This window comes from Pinus tabuliformis, chromosome 8, assembly GCF_031772625.1.
Source record: "Pinus tabuliformis cultivar Carrire ecotype Pingquan chromosome 8, CPIR1, whole genome shotgun sequence".
In the NCBI taxonomy this organism is placed as follows: domain Eukaryota; kingdom Viridiplantae; phylum Streptophyta; class Pinopsida; order Pinales; family Pinaceae; genus Pinus; species Pinus tabuliformis.
Window position 1 is genome coordinate 1,619,156,531 of NC_142294.1, and position 11,618 is coordinate 1,619,168,148.

The following is an 11,618-nucleotide window of genomic DNA, read 5'->3' on the forward strand; positions in this document are numbered from 1 at the left end:
AGAGAAGAGCATCTTCTCCACCTTTCTAAATTTTGCGGAATGTGCTTGTTCATAAAACTAAAGATAATCATTCTATCCCTCTATGAAAATTGGGACAACTATCTTAAGAAGTTGTATGACTCTCTAGACACCATGGGCACCATCTTAAACACTCATATTAAGGAAGATGTATTTTCCCTGGAAGATGTTAAGTTTGGGATTAATAAGCTCGCTAATGGGAAATCTAAAGATATTGAAGGATAACAAGTTGATATCTTTAAAATGGGAAGATCTATCCTCATTCCTCATCTCCACAAGCTTCTCAATTTGGCTACACAACATGGCTTCCCTAAGATTTGGACGCAAAGCTTTATTGTGCCTATCTTTAAAAATGGGGACAAAAGTGTTCCCTCTAACTACAAGACCATTATGATTAGCCACATCCTAGCCAAGCTATATGGGCTCATTTTGGAAAAGAAGCTTAGCCTTTGGCTTGAAAACCATGGTAAAAGAGCTAAAGGGCAAGCTAGTTTTAGGAGACATCACTCGACTATCGACCATCTTGTCACTCTTAGGATCATTGCAGAGGAATATCGCAATAGTAAAGCTGATCTCTTTTGTTGTTTTGTGGACTTTAGAAAAGCTTTTGACATTGTTCCTTGAGATAAGCTCTGGAAGAGACTTGAAGAGATCATGGTTCCTCCTAAACTGAGGATTGTTGTGATCCGCCTCTACAAGATTGTCATTGCCAAGCTTAAGACCAACGAAGGGTGGTCTAAAGATATTAAATGCAATATCGGGGTTAAGCAAGGGTGTCCCCTATCCCCTACCCTTTTTGGCATTTACATCGATAAGCTTGACAAGTGTCTAGAAATTGCAGGTTGCAAGAGCACCGAGCTTGATGGTATAATCATTGCTCTTCTCCTTTATGTTGATGATATCGTTCTTCTTGTAAAAATCCATGATGACCTAGACAAGTAGCTTAAGACTCTTCATTTCTACTGCTCCAAGATGGGTATGACAGTTAATATCGACAAGACTAAAGTCATGATCATTAAATAAAAAAAGATCACCCATGGTAGTTTCGTCTATGATAACCATTGTTTAGAGCAGGTTTCTTCTTACAAATATTTGGGTGTTGACTTTCCCCATCAACTCAACTAGAATTAAAACATCGAGAAAAGGATTATTGTAGGCTGGAAAGCTTATTATGAGCTTGACAACAATTGTAAGTCAGTCGATCTTTCCATTTGGAGTAAAAAAAAGGTTCCTCTTTGAGACTCTCTTCACCCCTGTTGTCTTATACGGATGTGAAGTTTGGGGTTGCAATATATCTAGAGAGTCGTGGAGAAATATTGAGATGATTCAAAAGAAATTCATAACCTAGAACCTAAAGATCAAGGGAAGTACTCCATATCCTATCCTCTTGATCGAAGCTGGCATGCCCCCCATTGAAAGTACGACAATGTTTAGATATCTAATGTATAAGAAGAAGCATTACAACATGGAATCCAAGAGGCTCCCAAAACTTACTTCTAACTTTAGTCAAAACCCCCACCTTCGCCTCAAGCGTAGGTGGCATAAGGATGCCTCTTAGTTCAACCATTAGGGGATTAAGGAGGAGATCATCATGGGAAGCAAGGATAGTGTCAAAGATACTATTAACTCCAATTTTAAGGACAAGTTGTGGGATGATAAGGAGATGGAGGGTAAAAAAGAGCTAAGATACTATAAAGAGGTGATCAACCCCACCCTTGATAACCAGAATTATCTCTTTGTGTTGACCAACACTAAGAAAAAATGAACATCGCTAGGATAAGAACTAATTTTCATGAGCTTCGAAGTGAAACAGAATGGTGGTCTACTCCCAAGACTCCCTGGGATGATAGAATCTGTCAAATTTGTGATACTAAGAAGGTGGAAGATGAAAAACACTTCCTTTTAGACTGCCCAACTCTTACTCACATCCACTCTCAATTCACTAACATCTACCACACTTCCAATCTTCTTGACTTATTAAGCCATCCCAACTATAGTGATCTTGGAGCACTTCTTTCTCTTATTTTTTATCACAGAAACAAGATTTTGAAGAATCACAATTAGATTCTTTTTCTTTTCTTGAGGCCCGATAGACCGCATTGGTCTTAATGGACGTTAATCATCATCATCACCATTTTTTTTTATAAACTACTTAAATGAGGTTTATCATGAGTTGATATGTTATAAATTAAAAGTTAAATATATGATAAAATTAGTTGTTATTATACATTCACTCAGTGATATATAACAAAAAAAAAATGTTAATTTAAATATATATATATTTTTTTATAAATACAAATAAGTAAGCAAATAGTTTTTATATTAATATATATTAGTTTTTATATTAATATATATTATTTATTATTGACTAATGATATTAATATATATTATTTATTATTGACTAATTTGTATCATTAGTATTTGAAAAAAAACCACATAAATTATTTTAAATATTTATTTAAAATTTAAATTAAAAATAATTTAAAAATATATATTCAAATTCCAAAATCCCATTAAAAAAAAAAACTAAATACATGAAAACAAATATAAGGTCAAATCTATTCAAACTCCAAAATCCAATTAAAAAAAACTAAATGCATGAAAAACAAATGTAAAGTAAAATCTAAATTCACATATTTTCATGTTTATTGTATAAAGTTTAAGCTCCAGGAAAAAAAACTTTTGAATGTCCGCAAACCATTCAATATATTTTACGATTGCTCTTATATATGTGAAAATTCTTTACATTTCATTTATTTTTATACCATTGTCATATTAAGAAAAATAACTCAATAATCTTATACAATTGGATATTAAGGTAAAGGTCATAATCGATTCATCATATGGGCACTATTTGTTAGGTTGATCCTAAACTATTAGAAGACACAGATCCTCGACATCAGTAAATTGCTTGTTATGAAAAATCCTTTTCAAATGTTTAGTTTAATCATTGTTTCACACTTTAATTTTGTGGTTGCTTTTGAGAAATTACATGTAGTTTATTTCTTAGGTTTCTTTTGCACAAGTAAATTTTTTACTAAATGGTTTTAGTATATAGATTATCCAATTTTTATAAAAATTATAGTAAAAATAAAACATAGTTTGTATGATTTATTAAAGTGAATATAAATCATTTAGTATATAGATTATCCAATCACTACAATAATAAAAATTTATAGTAAAAATAAAGCATAATCGGTATGATTTATTAAGGTATTCATCAATTATAAGGTTTGGTTATTTATGAATAAAGTATAATTATTAAGGTATTCATAAATTATAAAGTTTTTTTAGTGCGAATAAACTAAATATTTGTATTAATATCCATGATGATACATATAGTGACTACATATTATAACTATGCAACAACGTGAAAATAACATTGGATAGATGACGTATTCTCCCACACAGAAACTGACACAAAAATTTTAGAATACACTCAGAAGTTGATGGAAGGCTGTGTGGAACACATATGAGATTGAGCTCAAAAATGATTCAAAAAACTGCAGAGAACGTTGTGCATAAAGGAAGAAAATACCAGTACTGTTTGAAATTGAACTATATGCATAAGACGTATATACAATTTACCAAAATTTCCCCCAGTTGTCACTATATGCCTTGAAGATGGAAATCCTTTACCAAAATTTCCCCCAGCCTTGAAGATGGAAAGTTGTCACTATATGCCTTGAAGATGGAAATCCTGGATCTGGTGGGTATTGTTGTCCACCTTTATTTGCATTCTCCTGGTGGGTATTGCTGTCCACCTTTATTTGCATTCTCCCTGAGCCCTAGGGCAAAGATAGACCTAATTTTGATAAGGCATCAGCCTTTTTGTTTTTGTGCCTGTCTATATGGGATATATAATAGTCCTTCCTAATTCTCCATATTGTTGCTATCCTGTCCAACCATCCGACAAGGTGGATGTTTTTTACTTGTTGCTTTGTCAGAACATGATTTGTAATTACCTTAGAGTCTCCGAAGATTTGCAGTTTTGGAATATCAAGGAAATTGTTGAAAGTGAGGAGACCCGCTAATGCCACAGCTTCAGCTCTATTATTTGTTCCCGGGCCAGCATTCCAGCATATTTCTATAGCTTGTGCATTTTCTATACTGATGAAAACACCACATGCACAAATACCTTATAGGCAGCACCGTCGAAATATGCACATGGAGTTAACAAAACAGATGAAGACTTGGATCTACTACCACTCACATTTCTGTCGATAGAAAACTCGTAATTCCTTCCCTGAGTGTTGTTGTCCTTCCCATGTATATCAAGGGCATAGTACTGGGCAATTATAGAATCAGTTACAGAAGAGCTAGTATCCACCTTTGAGTTGAATATTTTGTCATTCCTCCATTTCCAAATGCCCCAAATAGCCAATAAGGAAATGGCTCTCCATTCTTTCTTCATGGTGCCCCATATTTTATTTGCTTCAGAGATGGATGGATAAGTGCCGAATGGGAAACCAAATAGATCCACAAGGCCCTGCCAGATTTGCTGCACCTGTTGACAATTGAGGAGTAAATGAAAATTATTTTATGAGCTCTCTCTGCACAGCGGACAAAAGGCTGGCCCGTGCCAATTGCGTCTGCAGGTTCTCCCATGTAGTATTCTTATTGTAAAGGACCAGCCAAGCAAAAATGATAATCTTGGTGGGGCAACCCGATGTCCACAGTGAGGGAGGGAAAATTTCGCCAGGAATATCGGCCCTAGTACATAGGAACTGCAAATAAATATGTTTTACCCTCACCCTTGTGGAACCATTCAAAACTCCCCAAATAAGCTGATCTTTGTCCACCGATCGGAAAATTTGGTGATTTATGAATAAAGCATAGTGAATTCCATTTATCAATTCATTATTACATTATTACATTGATTAAAGACTAACCAGAATAAAAGCTTTGCTGCATTGAAAGAATTTTGCTTTGCTGCATTGAAAGAATTTTTAGACACTGAAAATGACAACTTCATTGCATTGAATGGTTTTAATGCTAAATATTATGATATGAAGAGTTTTAAGGTTGAAATTTTATTATAAAAATGAAGTGTTTTAAAGTTAAACTTTTATTATAAAAATTAAAGTTATTAATATATCAAAACTCATATTAACTTTGCTATATTGATTAGTTTTAATGTTAATTATTGTATTACTTTTATAATGTATAATGCTTAATATTTATTAAAAAAAAAAAAATGGGAAAAAATAATCAATATTTTATATAAATTTTTATTTTATTTTAAATAATTTGATAATGATATTCGCACATATCATTTTGATCAAATAAATTAAAAACTATATACATACAATTTGTATTATATATGAATAAACAGTAATATACCCCCTACCTCTCGTCAATATTCCTGGACACTTCACTGTCAAGAATTACTTGGTTTGTATTATATATGAATAAACAGTAATATACCCCCTAGCTCTCGTCAATATTCCTGGACACTTCACTGTCAATAATTACTTGGTTTTTGTTGAAACACATGCGCTGCTTGAATAAATAAAAGTGAGGTGTGTATGGTGATAAACTGTCCCACATTCATTGTGAGATTAAGAAGAGACAGAAGACGGACTACAAATAAGCGGGCGATCGATGTTAGTAATCACGGAGCCGTGTGGTCAACACAAAGCGAACTATTCTTTCGCCTTTTACTAAAGAATACCGTGTGTTGGCCACAATCAGCGGCATACGCCAATTTTTGGAGGCTTCTCTTTCATTTGAGATATGAAGCCAACAAAGCAAACCCAAAACGGAGTTGGTGGTATAGAAGTCTTGAAAGTACTACTTCCAAACTTTATTTTCAAGTGTTTCATGATACATATAGTATATATGTATGTGGGATCTTACCTTCTATTGAAGTTACATTCCAAAGATATGGTCTAATTTACTGATTTCATGTTGGTAATTAAATTGTGCAAATTTACTGATTTCATGTTGGTAATTAAATTGTGTTTCTAAAACAAATACAATCATATGTGTTTCTATTACTTACAGAACATTGTCTCTGTCATGTACAGAAAATTTAACTCTCAAAATTTTTGATGGATTTGTGTAGGTCACTAAGGTGATCCCATTCAGGTTGCTTCAAAATAACATATTCATCAGTGGAGGCATCATAGTAGCTATTAGTAATTAGTAATAGTTAATTACTAATAGTCATAGCTATTAGTCCTGCTGAATAACCAAAATTTGTTCCTCCATATGAGAGGTGTCTAACTTTGCAACAGAAAACGCAAGCTCCTCTGAATGCTTAACGATCATAATAATCACAAGTCTACAAAAAGATCATTCCTTCAAATCAACAAATACGGCTTCACTGCCAAAATTATGGTGATCTGCTAATGGAGAGAAATCGGGCAACTATTGTTGATATGAATATTTTCCCAAATTGATCGCTGTATGCAGGGCAGAGCTAGAGTGAAATGATGAATTCATCCACTAGAGCACACAAGCAGAAATGCATAAGAATAGTTGGGGCAAAATGAATAAATGCTCACAAAATTGAGTTTAAAATTTTTTCGATTCAGAGAGAAGACATTGCACTTCTCTGCTATTCGGAGCTGCAGACCAAGGAACTATGGAAATGGTCGGGCAAGAGTTTATGGATTAAAATAATTAAAAATTATGTCCTCCTTGAAGTTGCTGGTATTGCTATGACTAGTAGAAGCAGAGATCATCGTATTCTTATTGCCAAGCAGCTTAAACTTCTCGCCCGCAGCCTCCATATCGTTGAAGAAAGTCCGCCATCTCGTTTCTCCATGGATATGTTTGGCTTGCAGCGCCTTCTCACATAATCTTCTGGAACATAAACATCCATAGCCAGATCCATGTAAAACCTGCAGGCGGCTGCTGCTGGAGGTTATCACAAAAACTGAAAAGGGCCAAGCTGCGATAAAATCTTAACTAATTAAAAGCACCAGTTATTCAGGATGCAGGAAGACCGAAAAACGGAGTGATGTATCAATGAGGTAAATGGGCATCTGATGATGAGATCGAAAAATGTTCAACTGAAAATTTATAAGAACCGATATGGCGTGAGGTATATCAGTAGAGAAAGTAAAAGCAGCGGGCGCTTGGCGTGGACTCGAAAAGGGAGGGGCGCGGATATTATATGATGTATGGTAACTCTAGTATGGGAAGAAAGTAATAAATTTGAGTGCCTACCCAGCGGGTATTAGTGGCCCTGGATTGTGATGTAAACAGTGGGTTTTGGTGGGGGCTAAATTAGAATTCACTCCAAAAGCAGGGAAATTTCCTACATATATGCAAGACACTAAATTTGAAAGTGAATATATCCAAGCATGTCACATTGAACACTCTAAATGTTAGAGAGACTAAACTGATTTTTTTTTCCAGATTCTTGGGCGTGCCTTTATCGTACCTTAATACTTTTCACTGTTTAGACCATTTATATTATCGGTGAAGATTAAAAAAAATAAATAAAAAAATTGTGACTTAACATAAGACAAATGTGCCCAAACTCATCTATGTCCGTACTTTGTGATCAGCTTGATTGGTAGTCTGACACAAAGTTGAAGGAAGCACCAGAGAAATGGGAAAGGGACATTAAAATAGAGAGATCCTCCTCCTCCATTAGTCAGCTGACTTTGGAAATTGTTGATGCAAAATTTGTGTTCTGAAAGTGGGAAGATTATAATGCTTCCTTAATGCAGAATCTTTTATTGCAACCATATGGACAATGGGAAATCGTAGTTGTATCAGGCATGATGATGCTATTCGATGCTTCAAGTTCGTTATGGTTGCCGTGGCTGCGATTTTGGCAGATAACCTACATTTACTGCTCCTGTGGTCTTCCAGTTGATGAAGCTTTGACTGCTCTGGCAGAGATGTGGCTGTCCAAAAAGTTTCTTTTTCTTGAGAGATGTGGCTGTCCAAATAGTTGACGAAGCTTTGATTGCTCCGGCAGAGATGAATATGAATGAATTTAAATATTTGGTTAATTTTAATTAAAATTATTACTTTTTAGGCTGATTATTTAAAAAATAAGGGAAAAAGGCTTTAAAAAAGTTACATGGTTATATATATACCATCCAAAAAAAATTAATTAAATTTAGTTACTTTTTAGGTGTAATTCATTCTATTTTTAATATAAATTTATTTAGCATTGAAAATATATTAATAAAAATAAAAATATTCAATGTTTTTCAATGATTTTTTTTTCTAAAAATATTGAAAAAGATTTGTTGGAACTGTGAATTTAAGTTGTGTACTTTACACAATTAATTGAGAATGACATTTTCAAGGCATTGTATCTATTTATGATATTGATGATGATGATTAATGTCCACTAGTCTGATGACTATCCAACCTTAAGAAAAGAAATTAGTTGGGACTTAGTTGAGACTTTTTAAAATATTATTTTTATAATCAAATAGAAGGGAGATAGATTTCCCAGGTGGTTGAACAAGTCAAGAAGGTTGAAAGTCTGGGAATAGTTTTGGAAATGAGAATGGATGTGAGTGAAGGTCGGACAGTCCAAGAGAAAGTGCATTTCATTTTCAATTTTCTTAGTGTCACACAATTCACTGATTCTTTCTTCCCAGGGTGTTTTGGGGAATACACCAACACTCAGTTTCACTTTGAGACTAATGGGAGTTAGTTTGTATCTTCGCAATGTTCATTTTCTTCTTAGTACTAGTCAAGAGAAAAAGGTAATTCTAGTTAGTGAGAGAGAGGTTGACTAACTCTTTATAATACCTTAATTTACCTTAGTTTCATTATCTCGAAATTAGAGAGAAATTTATGGAAAAATTGTGTAGTTGCTTTCTCTTCTGGAGAGAGTTAGTTTGTATCTTCGCAATGTTCATTTTCTTCTTAGTACTAGTCAAGAGAAAAAGGTAATTCTGGTTAGTGAGAGAGAGGTTGACTACCTCTTTATAATACCTTAATTTACCTTAGTTTCATTATCTCGAAATTAGAGAGAAATTTATGGAAAAATTGTGTAGTTGCTTTCTCTTCTGGAGAGAGTTGTACGTGTTCACTGAACCAGAGGTGATGATGTTGAAAAAAATGATTGGACTGTTGTGGCCTCTCTTCTTCCACAATTTGTTGCTAATAAAACACATCTCTTATCTGTTTAATGAAACACATATCTTATTTGTTTAATCTATCAATTTGAAAAATTAAACAGATAAACAATATATTTCTTACATGAAAACTCTGTTTCCAAAAATCCAGTTGCGTCATTCTCTAACACATATAACATTAACAACATATAACACCTGTGAAAAAAAAATAAAAAACACCCAGTAGTTTTTCTCACCATCCTACTTCAAGACCTCTTTGTTCAAAGAAGGCGTACAACTCCCCGGAAGAAAAAGCAACCACACCACTTCTCCATAAATCTCCTTACAATCTCCACATATCTTCGCGGGTTCTCAAGTTCCTGCTCTCGGGTCAAAAGGTAAGTTTCAAGATTTGTTGCTCCAGATTTCAAAATTTGTTTCACAGAAAAAGATTTAATGGAACCTGCAATGGGTTACTGTCTGTTGGAAATTTTTGGTAATTTCAAACAAATATTGAACAGAGGAAATATTCTGTTTCTGCCACAGGATCTTTTGCACAGGGAAGCTTAAAAAAAAATTTCTGAGTAGAGCAAAGTTTCTCAACCAAAATAAACTTGTATTAATTTATAAACTGTCTGGTACAATTTTCTTCCTCTCACTCAGAGGGATTCACCAAAAATTTTCACCAAAATCAAAATACTCTGTCTCTCTTTTACAAATGATTTTTACACTGCTGTGTAAAATCTTCATTCATATTCACGGTTGTAAAAAGGGTTTTTACATTTACTGCTGTAAAATGAAATTCTTACATATGCTGTAAAAATTTCTTACATAACTTTTCAATCTCAAAAATAAAATTCACACAGTCATTCTTCATTCGCTCTTGCTCCTTCTCATTTGAGCAAAACAAAAAAAAATTACATTTCAACCCCCTTCTTTATGTTTCGCACTGTTGTGCGTTATATGCCTTGCATCACACAATAGTCAACACATAACAAAAAGAAATTGCATATACATATGCGTTCCTTCTTTTTTTGTTATAAATTTTCAACCTTGCACTGCTGTGCAAACCTCTGGTTCTTCAACCCTTGCTGCTGCGAACACTACTTCTTCTCCTCCCGCGTGCAAAAAATACATTAAAAAGGTCAACGCTCACACATTATATGGGTTAACAAAAAAAACAAAAAAAAATACATGCCGTATGAAAAACTTAAAGTCTTCACCTAAAACTATGACACTTCATTAAATACATTAAATGAAACTGGCGGTAAAAGTAAAAATAACGTTCTGGCAGGTTCGAGCGGGTTGACCACATCGGACGCTTTTCGGATCCTACAGCCACACAACCCAAACGAACTTTAATGTCCGAGAGATGGGTAGTATTTGGTTCATACACAGGACGCGTCGCTGGAGCTGATTGTGTCGAATGCCTCCAGGGAAAAACAGCCTTTGCCAAAAGGCGGTGCGATAAGGGACAATGGTTTTTTGAAGTGGTTTTCGGTTGCCGTTTAATGCTCCCGCACGGCAGGTGAAATTAATGTTTCAATACTCGCCTTTAATTTCAGCTGCTGGGCATTCAGTCATACCCAAACACTTCCTCAAAAATTCGAAGCTTTTCTGATCCAGTGGCTTGGTCAGAATGTTTACTACCTATTCCTGAGTCCTGCAATGTTCTAGAACAATTTCTCCATTGCTCACCAATTCCCTGATGTAATGAAACCTTGTGTCAATGTGTTTCGTTCTCTTATGAAACACGGAATTCTTGGATAATGCAATAGCAGAGCTATTGTCACAAAAAATCACTGTTGCTTTTGCCTGCTCTTGGCCTAAGCTCCTCAACATTCTTCTCATCCAAACTGCGTGACATGCTGCTGCTGTAGCTACCACATATTCTGCCTCTACTGTAGACAATGCTACAATGGACTGCTTCTTAGAAGCCCATGAAATAGCTCCTGAACCCATGTGAAAAACATAACCAGAAGTATTTTTCCGATCATCTACACTTCCAGCCCAATCACTATCAGTTTATCCAACTAAATCTGAATGTTCTGAGACATTATATAAGATGCCAAAACTTTTAGTACCTTTAACATACCTCAGAATTCTTTTTGCTGCCTGCCAATGTGCTTCCTTTGGCCTCTCCATGAATCTGGAAATTAAACTAACAGCAAACATTATGTCAGGCCTAGTTGCAGTTAAATACATAAGGCTGCCAACTATGCTCTTGTACAAACTAGGATCAAAATCCTTGCTGCTGTCCTCTTTGCTGAGTTTTAATCCCATTACTGTGGGAGTGATTGCTGCCTTGCACTCTTGCATATGGAATCTTTCCAACACTTCATTTACATATTTTGCCTGTGAGATAAAAATTCCATTTTCATTTTGATCTACTTCTATTCCTAAGAAGTATCTCAGCAAACCCATGTCAGTCATTTCAAATTCTTCTTTCATGACTGTTTTGAATTGTTCAATGAGGTAGTCATCATTACCTGTAAAAATCACATCATCAACATATAACACAACAATTAGCAATTTACCATCCTTTTCTTTGATGTAGACAGT

General features: G+C 34.5%; 1 non-coding gene across 1 annotated transcript; it reads left to right on the top strand.

Annotated features, from left to right (window-relative positions):
• Window positions 1–5,638: 5,638 nt before the first annotated feature.
• On the top strand, window positions 5,639–5,754 carry LOC149242286 (U5 spliceosomal RNA). The gene has a single exon (XR_016246856.1). It is a non-coding gene; the product is annotated as a U5 spliceosomal RNA (small nuclear RNA).
• Window positions 5,755–11,618: the final 5,864 nt, after the last annotated feature.